The sequence below is a fragment of the Salvelinus fontinalis genome, chromosome 23, assembly GCF_029448725.1.
Source record: "Salvelinus fontinalis isolate EN_2023a chromosome 23, ASM2944872v1, whole genome shotgun sequence".
In the NCBI taxonomy this organism is placed as follows: Eukaryota; Metazoa; Chordata; class Actinopteri; order Salmoniformes; family Salmonidae; genus Salvelinus; species Salvelinus fontinalis.
This window is the reverse complement of record NC_074687.1, coordinates 29,402,545-29,419,404: the sequence shown is the minus strand read 5'-3', so window position 1 is coordinate 29,419,404 and position 16,860 is coordinate 29,402,545.

Sequence of the window (16,860 nt, the reverse complement as noted above, 5' to 3'; positions counted from 1 at the left end):
AGTTCTATTTTTGTTTCATCAGACCAGAGGACATTTCTCCAAAAAGTACGATCTTTGTCCCCATGTCAAGTTGCAAACCGTAGTCTGTCTTTTTTATGGCGGTTTTGGAACAGTGGCTTCTTCTTTGCTGAGTGGCCTTTCAGGCTATGTCGATATAGGACTTATTTTACTGTACTTTATGTTCACAAGGTCCTTTGCTGTTGTTCTGGGATTGATTTGCACTTTTTGCACCAAAGTACATCCATCTCTAGGAAACATAACGCATCTCCTTCCTGAGAGGTATGACGGCTGCGTGGTCCCATGGTGTTTATACTTGTGAACGATTATTTGTACAGATGAACGTGGTACCTTCAGGCGTTTGGAAATTGCTCCCAAGGATGAACCAGACTTGTGGAGGTCTACAATTTTTTTTCAGAGGTCTTGTCTGATATCTTTAGATTTTCCCATGATGTCAAGCAAAGAAGCACTGAGTTTGAAGATAGGCCTTGAAATACATCCAAAAGTACACCTCCAATTGACTCAAATTATGTCAATTAGCCTATCAGAAGCTTTTAAAGCCATTACATCATTTTCTGGAATTTTCCAAGCTGTTTAAAGGCACAGTCAACTTAGTGTATGTAAACTTCTGACCCACTGGAATTGTGATACAGTCAATTATAAGTGAAATAATCTGTAAACAATTGTTAGAAAAATGACTTGTGTCATGTACAAAGTAGATGTCCTAACCAACTTGCCAAAACTATAGTTTGTTAACAAGAAATTTGTGGTGTGGTTAAAAAACAAGTTTTAATGACTCCAACCTAAGTGTATGTAAACTTCCGACTTCAACTGTATCTAGCTGATAATGTGGACTCAATAATAACAAATAGAAGTATCAGATTTGGCACAGAGATAGATGTACAGTATGTACCCTGAAAATATACAGATATGGAGCCACCGGTCCACATATCACCTATAACGCCCATATCAGTGGCTATTTTAGGACATACCGGTATGTCAGTGTAACGGATGTGAAATGGCTAGCTAGTTAGCGGGTACGCGCTAGTAGCATTTCAATCAGTTACGTCACTTGCTCTGAGACTTAAGTAGTGTTGCCCCTTGCTTTGCAAGGGCCGTGGCTTTTGTGGAGCGATGGGTAACGCTGCTTCGTGGGTGACTGTTGTCGATGTGTGCAGAGGGTCCCTGGTTCGCGCCCGTGTCGGGGCGAGGGGACGGTTTAAAGTTATACTGTTACATTGGTGCCGTGACCCGGATCACTGGTTGCTGCGGAAAAGGAGGAGGTTGAAAGGGGGGTGAGTGTAACGGATGTGAAATGGCTAGCTAGTTAGCGGGTACGCGCTAGTAGCATTTCAATCAGTTACGTCACTTGCTCTGAGACTTAAGTAGTGTTGCCCCTTGCTTTGCAAGGGCCGTGGCTTTTGTGGAGCGATGGGTAACGCTGCTTCGTGGGTGACTGTTGTCGATGTGTGCAGAGGGTCCCTGGTTCGCGCCCGTGTCGGGGCGAGGGGACGGTTTAAAGTTATACTGTTACATCAGATTAGCTCAATCGCCTTTGAATGAATAACAGAAACATGTCCATGACAAGTTGCTATGGATGAAATGGATCAAAATAACTGCTCAAAAAATGATAAACATAAACATCACGTCTGACTATAAATGTGTGAAAATGTTAAAATATATGCTTATTTTGGGGATTTTAAACCATTTACTAAGGTTGAAAGAAAAAGTGTTACTGTTTGACAGAAGGTGTAATTTTGTCATCATTTCCAATTTGAGGTAAAAACATTACCCCTGTTGGTGCTTTTAGGAGTTGAAATGTGCTTTTCGGATTAAAACTGTTATATTTGCTTGTTTCATTACAGTCATAAAGCAGACAGCATTTAATAAGACACTCATAAGGAGTCTACAGAATGAGTCAGAGGGGAATCCAGAGCATTATTAGGGCCCTCAGCTTGATTTTACCCCTCTGCAGGCCAGACTGTCTTGTTAGTCAAATTTAGATGGATTTTCAAGCTAGTTAGCTAACTAGGTATAGGCTATAGCTAGGTAGCTTTTGATGCTTATGACATTGTTACATTTATCAGGGACTTTTTTTATGAACTAATACTAATTATCATTCTGATTTAGCTCACTAACTGACTGTATTCTATCACAGGCTAGCTAGCTTGCTAGCTACTGGGTATAATTTTTGATATGTTGTTAAATTAAAGGCCACACATTTCAGGAAACATTGTTAATATAGAGCATTTCATCAGATATCTTCTCTATTCTACCAATATTTTGGGATATGGCATTTTTTCTTCCTCTTACCAGCTGCTGGCTCCTCCCTGAGAAGCTTCAGCCTGGTTTTATTTGGGGCCATTTGAATTTAGTGACTTCACGTAACACGTGAGGAAAGAGGAGGGATCGGGGAAAATCTTGTAACAGTAGCTAGAGGATATTTCACCTCAATCTCACCTGCCCAAGTTCAAATCAAATTAAACTGTATTTGTCACATGCATACAACAGGTGTAGTAGACCTTACAGTGAAATGCTTACTTACATGCCCTTAACCAAAAATGCAGTTTTAAGAAAAATACGTGTCAAGTAAAAATAGAAAAGTAAAGAATAAGAAATAAAAGTAACAAATAATTCAAGAGCAGCATTAAAATAACAATAGTGAGACTATATACAGGAGGTACCGGTACAGACTCAATGTGCGGGGGCACCGGTTAGTCGAGGTTGACCATATTCCAACAACTGAACACATTTCCATGAAACTTTTAACACTAGATGTTAAATGGTTATTGCTCCTGAGTCCCGCTGTCCACGTTTACATTTAAATACCAACTCAAAACAAGTCTGGTCAGACAGACAGACCGGCAGCATGATTTGAAGCATAGTTTGAAGCATGCTCGCTTTAGTTAGCTAATGTTACATCCAGAATACCGAACTGAATAAATACAGGACTTTGAACCTCAAAACTTCTTAGCTAACTCGATGTCATGTTCCTAAACATATCTTGAGACTGAAATTGCAAAATGACTCACCTTTTTATTGTTTTAGTTAAGAATAGTCATACCATTATGTATTAGGTATTACCAGAAGGGCTATTGTTTATTGTATTTAACCCCAATTTTTTTTGCCAAGTAAGTTGACCATTTTCCAAATCATTCTCATTTACTTACAGCAACAACCTGGGGAAGAGCGACAGGGGAGAGACGAGGCATAAAGGACCCCGCCATGTTGTCAGGTGAGTGATTAGTAAAGATGGCTCTTAGCCTATTACTTGCCTCCCTGACATCAGACCAGCTGTGATACTTCTTCGTAGCTCTGCCTTCACTTGCCCCTCTTAAACAGATTAGGAGGTCTGCTAAACTCACAGTGCGGTACTTATTTAGAAATGTCTGAAAAGGGCAAACTGAGGAAGACTAATGACCGATGCAGTGTCACCAGCGCACTCCTAAGTCTTTTATCATTCTACAGAGTGGCTCGTCCTCTGTGTAACCCTCATTATATTTGAGCTAATGTTGGGGATGAGTATGGACTAGTGATAAAGCACCATCCCAGTCCTTCTATTACACAGAAAGAGAAACAGACTCAGTGTAATTGCTCTGGAACAAAATATAAATATAATGGACATAAAATGACTTATCTTTTATCAGGGTACCGCACCATAGGCTTCGTATTGGATAGTTTGGGAGGGGGCTATACTTGTTGGCCACAAGGTGGAAGTCACACCATTCATAACTTTTCATATGTCTATATTTTCAATGCTTCTTGTAGTCTTCATAATATGATGGATATGTCCATGCTGCTGATTAGCTCTTTTCATATAGCCAGTAAATTATGTTTGATTGCACAGTAGAAGAGACGCTTGTCAGTAAGACCAATTCTCTCTCTGGAGTTGACTGATGGTATATCCCCAAATATTCTATACAAACAAATCCCATATTTTGTGAACATCAAGACCTGGATCCATATTGTGAGATGGGATAGACTAGAGGAGATATGAGGAAAATGGCGGTGGCAGCGGTATAAGTACGTGAGGCTGTATATTGTGACATCCACCTTGCTTAAGAGTGCCGTTGTACAGTAGTTCCCTATATGGCTGGTTAAACAGACCCAGATTGTCCAGGAGTAAGTTTAATCTGGGTCCGGGAAACCAGTGCCTTATCATTGCTCTCCTTATTGTTCACTAGCAGCCATGTTGTGTAGCTATCAGGGAGAGGGGATTGGGGACTGTGAAGTTCTCCATTGCATCTCACAGTAGATGACCCATAGAGAGAAGTTGCCTTAATGATCAGTGAAATTGTCTGTATTAATGGCGGAACGGAGCTGTGGGGAGTACACTGCACTGGGAAATGTTAAATAGGCTGTTTAATGATTCCAATTCAACAGCATCTCAGTATCTAGCCTCACCATTCATCAACCCTGTAGGTCTAGAGAACAGTGCATACAGAGCTCAAAATATATATTTTCTTCTGCTTCACCTTGCAAATCGTAAGTTTTAATATACATTTGTACCATCATGAGCAGCTTGAGGTTCATGAACCTGTATTGTTTATTGACACACCTGAAATGAACTACTCCCACATCCTCTACATATAAAACACTGATGGAAACTTACAAGGAATACAAGGAGAGCCTGAAGGAGAGTGGAAAAAGTAAGGAAAAGGTCAACCACAAGATCACACATCACGGTCAGCTTTGCTTGGTTTAACTAACTTGTAGAGCCATGTGAATAGTATGAATAACTTGTAGGTCTGAATAGTGTAATTAACTTGTACAGTATATGTAAATAGTGTCAAATGTGATCCTGAAAGCATAATTTCTAATCCTACTCGGCCCTGACAACGGGATGGGATGTTGTCGAAGATAACAATTTACTGATGACGATTCATTTGACCCTGGGTGTCAGAGGGTTTTGTGATGGAGGGGCTCAGCATACGAGCTGAGAGAGGAAGGCTGCCTCATTACTTCTGCTTGACTGCAGGGGATTGAGAATGAGAACAATGGCAGGAGGCAAAGGTAAACTATCCTATCCTTCTATCCACATTAATCTGCATGACGTGTGTGCAATGATTGCATCAGGAATTCAGCCTGCTTTGTTTTGATGGAGCTATAAAGTAGGGAATGATCCAGAGAGAGTGCAGTGAACTGAGGGGCGAATTGTTGGAAGTCCCCTAAACAATATGAGCAACGAGTAGAATACTAATGGGTTTGGAAAGAAAGAAATCAGATGAGATGTGGCCAAAACTAATGATTGTGATTCTGATCTGTTATTTGTAAAAACTGAGGAACTTGTCTGAGGAAGGACCTTGTACAGTAGGCTTGTAGCATACTGTCTGTGCCTATAAGTTGTTAAGAAAGATCCAGGGAATGAGATGACCTGTTACATTCTATGATACATTTACATTCACATGTATGCATCCGTCCTTTTTACAACACATACAACTGTGATATTCTGATTCCCTCTCTGTGACCGGCCTAGCGTATATACAGTACCAGTCAAAAGTTTGGACACACCTACTCATTCAAGGGTTTTTCTTTATTTTTACTATTTTCCAAATGTTAAAATAATAGTGAAAACATCAAAACTATGAAATAGCACATATGGAATCATGTAGTACCCCAAAAAAGTGTTAAACAAATAAAAATATATTTTATATTTGAGTTAATTTGTGGAATTTCTACCTTCTGAATGTTTTTGAGCCAATCAGTTGTGTGGTGACAAGGTAGGGGTGGTATATAGAAGATAGCCCTATTTGGTATAAGACCAAGTCCATATTATGTCAAGAACAGCTCAAATAGGCAAAGAGAAATGACAGTAATCATTATTTTAAGACAAGAAAGTCAGTCAATCTGTAACATTTCAAGAACTTTAAAAGTTTCTTTAAGTGCAGTTGCAAAAACCATCAAGCGCTATGATGAAACTAGCTCTCATGAAGACCGCCACAGGAAAGGAAGACCCAGAGTTATCTCTGCTGCAGAGGATAAGTTCATTAGAGTTAACTGCACCTCAGATTGCAGACCAAATAAATGCTTCACAGAGTTCAAGTAACAGACACATCTCACCATCAACTGTTCAGAGGAGACAGCGTGAATCAGGCCTTCATGGTCGAATTTCTGCAAAGAAACCACTACCAAAGGACACCAATAACAAGAGACTTGCTTGGGCCAAGAAACACGAGCAATGGACATTAGACCGGTGGAATCTGTCCAAATTTGAGATATTTGGTTCTAGCCGGCAGTGTCTTTGTGAGATGCAGAGTAGGTGAATGGATGATCTCCACATGTGTGGTTCCCACCGTGAAGCTTGGAGGAGGAGGTGTGGTGGTGTGGGGGTGCTTTGCTGGTGACACTGTCAGTGATTTATTTAGAATTCAAGACGCACTTATCCATCATAGCTACCACAGCATTCTGCAGCGATACGCCATCTCTTCTGGTTTGCCCTTAGAGGGACTATCATTTGTTTTTCAACAGGACAATGACCCAAAACACACCTCCTGGCTGTCTATGGACTATTTTACCAAGAAGGAGAGTGATGGAGTGCTGCATCAGATGACCTGGCTTCCACAATCACCCGACCTCAACCCATTTGAGATTGTCTGGGATGCTTTGGACTGCAGAGTGAAGGAAAAGCAGCCAACAAGTGCTCAGCATATGTGGGAACTCCTTCAAGACTGTTGGAAAAGCATTCCTCATGAAGCTGGTTGAGAGAATGCCAAAAGTGTGCAAAGCTGTCATTAAGGCAATGGATGGCTTTGAAGAGTCTTTGTTTAACACCTTTTTGGTTACTACATGATTCCACATGTGTTATTTCATAGTTTTGATGGCTTCACTATTATTCTACAATGTAGAAAATAGTATAAAAATAAAGAAAAACCCTTGAATATGGAGGTGTGTCCAAACTTTTGACTGGTACTGTTTATATATGCTTTGAGGCGCAGGCAGTGCCAGTAGAACCCTTGGGGATAGAGATGGGGCTTTGGCCTGATACAAGATCACTTTTGATCTCCACACTAATAAGCCATATATTCCATTTCCATTTGCTTTACTGTTGTATGGCCGTTTGCACACAGGTATAGAGACAGACTGAGACAAACCAGGGATATTTACATATGCATTCGTGGACTCTTCCCGGAAACGTATGTGGCAATTATATTTGGACAGACCATGCATAATATAACGAAAGCATTCAATAAAGTTGAAAAAAAAAAATGAACATACACCAAGGAATGTCATCTGTTTCAGTCTCACAGGATTTAGATCAAAGAATGTAAACTATAGAGAACCTCCTCTGTTTTGTGCTTTACTGTCCAAAATTATTTAGATGTTGTTGTGTTCATTTCAATTTAAAAGTTGTTATAGTGCGGCATTTTCTCAATATTGCATGGAGATTAACATAGAGATTCCGTTATAAGGGCTGCCTGCTATAAAAGTATTCATATATGGACAGCTGCACTCACTGGCACTCTGCTCCCTGTCAATCAAACCTAGCCATGGGCAATGATGAAGTCTGTCTGAACAGTGCTTGTCATTACTTCTTAAGTGCAACCTCTCAACTGACAGTATATTCAGCTTTATTTATACAGACATCATAGTCTATATTTACTAATTTAGTGGAAATAGCCTCTTAGCCGCACGGACGCACGGACGCACACACACACACACACACATACACACACACGCACACGCACACGCACACGCACACGCACACACACACACACACACACACACACACACACACACACACACACACACACACACACACACGCACACACATAGTGATTCGTTATTAGTTTGTCTGTGCCGATGAACAACGGTTACTACTGTATGCCTCATTTGATCTGGAAAAACACTCATTAAGAAAAAGTGGGCGATTGACTTACAACAACAAATAAAAAGTTAAAAAGCAATGGTATTGAGGGAGGCGAAGGTTTATTAAAAAAATAACCCTAAATGAAATAAATGTGGTGCATGCCAATTAGTGTTGAAGATATTGTCTCTTGACTGATGCATTGCTGCTATTGATACAGTATATCTAGGATCAAAGCTAGAGTTGAAGGATCACTTTTGGAGATTGCTTTGATTTCTAGACATTCTGATTTTTGGAAGAAAGTATATATTTAAAGTTAAATGGGAAGAGAAAAACTAATGCTGTATTGAAAATTAGGAGATTAATACTTTAAACATGCTGGTACTTACTCTTTCCCGATTTAAAGATGACACTGTCTAGATATGAACCAACAATTGTCAATTTCAATTGGTACTGAGCATTCATTTCGACACGAATCACAAAATGAATAGAACATTACGTTAATTAAAATGAAACCAACTAATTTGCTGGGCTTTTTAAAAAATATAGATTTTTTTTTTGGCTCACTTGGCAATACAGTCCAAGAGATTGCTTTGCTTTGAAGAATCTGACTCAAAATGAAGTGGCAGACATTTTCAGGAACAAAGGAAGGATTTTATGTTTTGTACAGATATGAAATGCAAGCTTACATCCAGAAGCAATTTTTAAAGTAAAGAACAATCTTTGAAAGTGCAACAGCTCCCCATTCATAGTGTCACTTTGGCTTCAGAGAACGAAACAGATTCCCGCAATGCAACTGCCACATGTCATTCGCACTTAAAGTGAAAACTGAAGTGATATCCATAGATACATTTCTCCCTGTGTAAGGTCAATCACTGTTGTAAAACAAGCCTGGGACTGTACTAGTCTATGCCACAGGTTGGTGGCACTTTAATTGGGGAGAATGGGCTCGTGGTAATAGCTGGAGCGGAATAGGTGGAATGGTTTCAAATACATTTCCATTCAATTTGCTCCGTTAAAGCCATTATTATGAGCCATCCTCCCCTCAGCAGCCTCAACTGTTCAAAATGCTGTTGCGTTTCGGATTTCTAACCCCTTTTTAAGCATTGTGTTTTTGAGCTACAGACCTTTGGGTTGTCTGTCTCTGTAGATACCAACAATTAGTATGTGAGATTAACAGGGGCTGAGCTAGAGCAGTGTTTATGAGACAAGGGCGGATTCCGAAGGGGCCTGGAGCCGAGTCTTTTTACAAAAATGTCTGTAGAGTCCAAATGGCTTAATCTACACGCTACTAAACAAAAATATCATAGGAAATCCCAGGACATAGTTGTCCCTGACTAGTTGGATATTAATTTCCCAGTAAGCAAACTATTTCTGTACCTACAGCATTCATATAAATATATTTCTATCAGGTATTTGCTTTGGGGTGGACCTTATTTTTTTATTGTCATTTAAACTCATGAATACAACTTTTATGTTCTACTTGCAGCCCTGGTTGTCCTGAAAAGAAAATGGAAAAGCTCTTCATTGTGATGATAAATATAAGGGCTGGACATACAGATAAATGAAAGTCAGAAAAATGAAAAGTAAATTTTTTCTGTGCTCTCAGGACCGATAGGGTTAAACCAACTTGAAAAGGACCACAAGCTTTGCGTTCGAGATGCTTAATGCACATTAGAAGATTACCTGAACAGGAGTGAATTTCTGTGGAAACTGCCCTTTGCAGAGTATTGATTGAACAGTGGAATTAAGTTGGATTGATGAGCAGAATTTAAACTCTGTATCCCTCAATCTAACAAGCACTCTCACTGTTCCAGGAGACTTAAGAAGTGGCTTTTACAGTTGGCAATTGAACATACATGAGTTAGGAGAGAGGATCAATTCTTGCTCACCTCATAACTGGATTGCCTTGGACTGTGTCACAAATGGCACCTTATTCCCTATATAGTCCACTACTTTTGACCAGAGACCTATTCGGCCTGGTCAAAAGTACATAGGGAATAGGGTGCCATTTGGGATTCACACATTGTGATGTAATTACACCTTTGTTGCTCTTCCCTACTCAATTTACAATCTTAACTTATTTCCTCTGTAACGCTCGTCGTTGGAATGAGGTGAGGACCAAAGCGCAGCGTCGTAAGTGTTCATCATTATATTTATTAAACATAGAACACTAAACAAAACAACAAAGGAGAACGAAACGCACCAGTTCTGTAAGGTAACATTCACTACACAGAAAATAATCACCCACAAAACACAATGAAAAACAGGCTACCTAAATATGGCTCCCAATCAGAGACAACGACTGATACCTGCCTCTGATTGAGAACCATACTAGGCCAAACACATAGAAATAGAACAAAGAACAAAACATAGAAAAAACAACACAGAATGCCCACCCCAACTCACGCCCTGACCAAACTAAAATAAAGACATAACAAAGGAACTAAGGTCAGAACGTGACATCCTCTAAAAAATAAAGTTCAGAGTAAGTAAATATAAAGTACAGTCAGGGTTGGGGAGTAACTGATTACATGTTCAATCAGTTTGTGGACCCCAGGAAGAGTAGCTGCTGCTTTTGCAACAGCTAATGGGGATCCCAATAAAAAGTAATCTGATTACAAAAAAACTGCAACTGTAATCAGTAAGATTATAGATACTTTTGAAAAACTAGATGATTACTTTTTGGATTACTTTTAAATTCAGAAAGGATGTTTGTGAGAAAAAAATACATCACCGACACCTTTCTGTTTTCTCAATGACATTCAATTCAGCATTGAAAAGAGAGTTTGTTCCACCTGAGTGAGTCTGACCACAAGTCAGAGACCACTATGATGACACACCAAATGCATTTGATGGAACTTGTTTTCTTCTTCCAAGGGACGGATCGCAATTTACTGGGGGATGGGTTAAATTTAACAAGGTGTTTTGGTACTTCCCTTATGCACTGTGCTTTTCCATGTGCTTACTTTTACTCTTCCACAGGTCAGTATAGTCTACCAGTTTAACGGTCTATCCAGCTCTTTATCCACCATTCATAATGAAAATAGTGGTAGGTGGAGCGTTTGTCCAGATCTGCAATTGGTTAACTAGCAATCATACCACACATACAGTAAAAACAATCAAAGCTGCATCAATATTTTATATGAATAGACAAGAACAAATAGGAATAGCTGATGGGTAGCGGAGAGGCCAGGTGCATCATTACGCATGAAAGAACAGTGAAGACACACAGTAAAAATGTTTTAACCTTGTTTAAGGACAATACAATTATCCTACCTAGACTAACCTACAACACTACAATGCAATGAATAGTTGCTTTATTGTTTTCAAGTGAGTACAACATTGTAGCCTACTCTAGGCTGCAGTGAAAATGTCCTTTGAATAACGGCGCATAACTGCCCTGTGATTTGAATGTTTCATTTGATTTGGATCAGTTGTGGGTCTACTCTTGACAGTTTATAAGGTCTAGAAAGGCACAGTAGCAGGCCAGTCTTGCTATATTTTTACTTCTGATACTGAATGTGCTGCCTGTTGCTGTAAGGACCGACGCTGGAGATGAGACGCAGGTACGCAGAGTTGAACATTTAATAAATAATGGACATGGAACAGGACAGGAACAGCATCAGAACAAGGTACACAATGACAAACAACAAATAATGCAGAAGCGGGGGACAACCTCGGAAACAGACAGATATAGGGGAGGAAATAAACACAGGTGATTGTAATGAATAGCTGATGCGCGTGATGAGGGGAGCAGGTGTGCGTAATGATGGTGGCAGGAGTGTGCAATGCAGGGCAGCCTTGCACCCTCGAGCGCCAGGGAAGGAGAGCGGGCACCAGGGAGGGAGAGCAAGAGCAGGCTTGACGGTTGCAGATCATCATTCTCCCAATTCGCTCTATAATAATGTGGCCACATATGCTCCCAGCAGGCCCAGAGCTCGGTTGCATAAAACATCTTAAATCTTAAGTTAATGTTCCCCTCATCATTTCCCTTAAGGTTTACTTAACTTTAAGTAAATTGCACAAAACATTTTAAGCTGAATTTCTCCCTTAAATTCAGTGAAAAGGTTAAGGGTGTCCATGAGGTCCCTAAGTGCTTCATTCAGTATGGATATCAATATAAACAGCATTTGTGGAGGTGAATGTTGCTTTCTTTTGTCCTGGTTTCAAAAGGAAAACATCCACCAGCTAGCTAGATACTTAGCTAAACAATGGAAGGTGCACCATGCACAATCCATGGCTAAAAATCTAGCTGGCTAGCTAGCTACCTACTCTGTAAGTTAGCTTGACGTGAAAGTAATCGAAACAAGTTAAGATAAAAGTAACTAAAAGACATGTGTTTTATTATGTTCTGAATCAATTAGTTTCTCCTGTCTTGAATGTAGAGGTTCTATTTTGCCATCTTCCAAAATAAATGTGATTGCTTTGACAAGAGGTTCAGTCAGTGAATCAGGTCATTGCCATGGTAACCATAGACTCTTTCGCCATGCATGCCTTCAAACTACAGTAAAACCCTTAAATTATGCCCTTACCTAAGTAAATGTTTGAGGGGCTCTATGCAACACTCTTAAACAATTCCCTTAGGTAAGGGACAATGATTCCTTATGGTAAACCCTTAAGGAGAACACTTAAGGGTTTGTTTTATGCGATCGGGCCCAGTTATTCAGGAGAGTTTCATGCTCTGCCTCCTCTCCAATCCGAAGGCTATTCCTCACGCACCTAGAACTTAACGCTTCAATATAGCTTAAATATTTATCATTTAACTTTTTAAATGTATTTCCTTTTATATGTGGCATAAACATAACCAGTCACAATGTTTAAATCTGATTAGGCTACTTCAAAAGTTTCTTGTAAGTATGTGCACATTCATCTAAAATATAATTCCAGCATCCTCAAAATGGCTTGACATAAATCGGGTTTCCATTCAACCTTTTGAGTAAAATAGCCTACATGTCTGATAAAAAATGTCACCACATCATGGGAAAGAATGCAGTTTATTACAGATGAAATCAGTTAATCACATGATGATGTGAACTTCACAGGGTGATGAAAGTGCACTGTGATGAAGTTGATGCTCCTTTCAATAAATATTGAGTCTTCTTTTGGTGAAATGATGATCGATGCTTGGCTGCCATTTGACAAATAAAAATAATCTTGCACTTTTGTCCATAATAATCTCATCATGTAGTAGGCTATACCTGCACTGTATCTGCAAACTGTTGGTGAGTGCCCGTGCCAATACCAGAGTAATGCGATGGAAAATGCGATGGAAACCCATTTAAATGTTTTATTCAGTATATGGGAATTTGGTGAATTCTATGAAACATGACCCACCAAACCGCGCTTCTATCACCCGCCCGCTTAACCGTGTCAGAGGAAACACCATTCAACTGATGAAGGAGATCAGCCTGCAGGCGCCCGACCCACCACAAGGAATCGCTAGAGCGAGATGAGCCAAGTAAAAACAAAAGTTAGAGGGAAAATAGTATGCCGATAGTGAAAAGTCTACAAGGGGAATTTCATATACATTTTAATGTTGTAGTGGACTAAGATTAGAAGAATGCAGGCTACTGTTCAACTCCCTATTCAAGTAGGATGCAATTTTGGAACTTAAATGTATTTATAATAATTTGTTTTATCATTATTATTTTTGTATATCATTGATATTATGGTGAGCCTATTTATTAATTGAAACCAGTTCTTTAAATATGCAAACCTGTTTTGTTCAATTCTGTTGAGACATTTTCATTGGCTAAATAAAATTTGATCTGTCTTTTTAATTGTGTGCTCTGTATTTGGTTTATGGTTTTATTGTAAGTAGGTATGTTGTAAAATAAAGAATATTCGCCTATTTCTGTAATTTGTTGAGTATGGTAGGCACTTGCTTTTGTTGGTAATTGCGCAATATACCTTGTTCAAAAGTTTTGTAAAGGTTTAAACCAGTGTTTTGTTTAATTTTGTTGAGCCATTTTCTTTGGCCAAATTAAGTTCCAAATATAATGCTGTGTTTGCCACAATATAATAGCCTGCTCGTATTTTCCTTATAGACAATAATTTGACTTACATTTGATATTACCCTAGCAAAGTGTAAAACCTTTTGTGAAGGTTTGGTGTGGCTATTATTAAGCTTTAGCTACTGTATGTCACGCCTGCTCCCGCTCTTCCCCCTGGAGCTCGAGGGCGCCAGGCTCCCCAGCATTCAATCAAATCACATCAAATTGTATTGGTCACATACACATGGTTAGCAGATGTTAATGGTAGTGTAGCGAAATGCTTGTGCTTATAGTTCCGGCAATGAAGTAATATCTAACAAGTAATCTAACAAATTCACAACTACCTTATACACACAAATGTAAAGGGATGAATAAGAATATGTACATATACAAGTTGAAGTCGGAAGTTTACATACACCTTAGCCAAATACATTTAAACTCAGTTTTTCACAATTCCGACATGCAATCCTAGTGAAAATGTCCTGTCTTAGGTCAGTTAGGATCACCACTTCATTTTAAGAATGTGAAATGTCAGAATAATAGTTGAGAGAAAGGTTTGTTTCAGCTTTTATTTCTTTCATCAAATTCCCAGTGGGTCAGAAGTTTAGATACACTCAATTAGTATTTGGTAGCGTTGCCTTTAAATAGTTTAACTTGGGTCAAACGTTTCGGGCTAGCCTTCCACAAGCTTCCCACAATAAGTTGGGTGAATTTTGGCCCATTCCTCCTGACAGAGCTGGTGTAACTGAGTCAGGTTTGTAGGCCTCCTTGCTCGCACCAACTTTTTCAGTTCTGCTCACAAATGTTCTATAGGATTGAGGTCAGGGCTTTGTGATGGCCACTCCAATACCTTGACTTTGTTGTCCTTAAGCCATTTTGCCACAACTTTGGAAGTATGCTTGGGTATTACATTACATTAAGTATTGTTCATTTGGAAGACCCATTTGCGACCAAGCTTTAACTTCCTGACTGATGTCTTGAGATGTTGCTTAAATTTTCCCACATAATTTTCATCCCTCATGATGCCATCAATTTTGTGAAGTGCACCAGTCCCTCCTGCAGCAAAGCACCCCCACAACATGATGCTGCCTCTCCCGTGCTTCACATTTGGGATGTTGTTCTTTCGACTTGCAAGCCTCCCCCTTTTTCCTTCAAACTTAACGATGGTCATTATAGCCAAACAGTTCTATTTTTGTTTCATGAGATCAGAGGACATTTCTCCAAAAATAATGATCTTTGTCTGCATGTGCAGTTGTTAACAGTGGTCTGGCTTTTTTATGGCGGTTTTGGAGCAGTGGCTTCTTCCTTGCTGAGTGGCCTTTCAGGTCACGTAGATATAGGACTCGTTTTACTGTGGATATAGATACTTTTGTACCTGTTTCCTCTAGCATATTCACAAGGTCCTTTGCTGTTGTTCTGGGATTGATTTGCACTTTTCGCACCAAAGTACGTTCATCTCTAGGAAACATAACGCATCTCCTTCCTGAGGGGTATGACAGCTGCGTGGTCCCATGGTGTTTATACTTGCGTACTATTGTTTGTACAGATGAACGTGGTACCTTCAGGTGTTTGGAAATTGCTCCCAAGGATGAACCAGACTCCCAAGGATGAACCTGACTTGTGGATGTGATTTTCCCATGATGTCAAGCTAAGAGGCACTGAGTTTGAAAGTAGGCCTTGAAATACATCCACAGGTACTCCTCCATTTGACTCAAATGTCAATTAGCGTATCAGAAGCTTCTAAATCCATGACATCACTTTCTTGATTTTTCCAAGCTGTTTAAAGGCACAGTCAACTTAGTTTATGTAAACTTCTGACCCACTGGAATTGCGATACAGTGAATTATAAGTGAAATAATCTGTCTGTAAACAATTGTTGGAAAAATGACTTGTGTCATGCACAAAGTAGATGTCCTAACCGACTTGCCAAAACTATAGTTTGTTAACAAGAAATTTGTGGAGTGGTTGAAAAACAAGTTTTAATGACTCCAACCTAAGTGTATGTAAACTTCCGACTTCAACTGTACATATGAGATGAGTAATATAATATGTAAACTTTATTAAAGTGGCGTTATTTAAGGTGACTAGTGATACCTTTATTAAGTTCATTTATTAAAGTGGCCAGAGATTTGAGTCTTGTTGTTGGCAGCAGCCTCTCTATGTTAGTGATGGCTGTTTAACAGTCTGATGGCCTTGAGATAGAAGCTGTTTTTCTCTGGGTCTCAGCTTTAATGCACCTGTACTGACCTCACCTTCTGGATGATAGTGGGGTGAACAGGCAGTGGCTCGGGTGGTTGCTGTCCTTGATGATCTTTTTGGCCTTCCTGTGACATCGGGTGCTGTAGGTGTCCTGGAGGGCAGGTAGTTTGCCTCCGGTAATGCGTTTTGCAGACCGCACTACCCTCTGGAGAGCCTTGTGGTTGAGGGCGGTACAATTGCCATACCAGGCGGTGATACAGCCCGTCAGGATGCTCTCGATTATGCACTCCTGCCACCATCATTACGCACAACTGCCTCCCCCGTCACGCGTGTCAGCAATTATTGGACTCACCTGGACTCAATCACCTCTGTCAATACTTCCCCTACATCTGTTTGTTCCACCTCTCTGTTCCTCGCTTCAGCATTGATTGTCTTATTTCCTTGTATACCCATGTGCTGACGCTGTTCCTCTCTTGTTTAATGTCTGTTCCCGTTAAAAAATTTGACTCCCCGTACCTGCTTCTCTACTCCAGCGTCGGGTCCTTACACTGCAAGCCTATGATATGAAGGCAGTGTGCACTAGCGCTCCAACTGACTCCTACAGTTGAACTTGAGGTGAGGAAGAATGTTACTCCTATAATCTAACAATATAATTCTTATCTTTATATAAAAGATTCTTATTGATAAATAATGAATTAGCCTCCTTCTGTACATCTATATCTGTATAGCAGACGCAGTAGCCATATTACATAAAAATATGCATGTTGGTGTAATACCATGCCACCGGCATATCTCTATCTCTCTGGGGTTAGGCCTAAGCTTCTTTTCATTTGCATAGTCTATATCTTGTTGTAAATATGAATA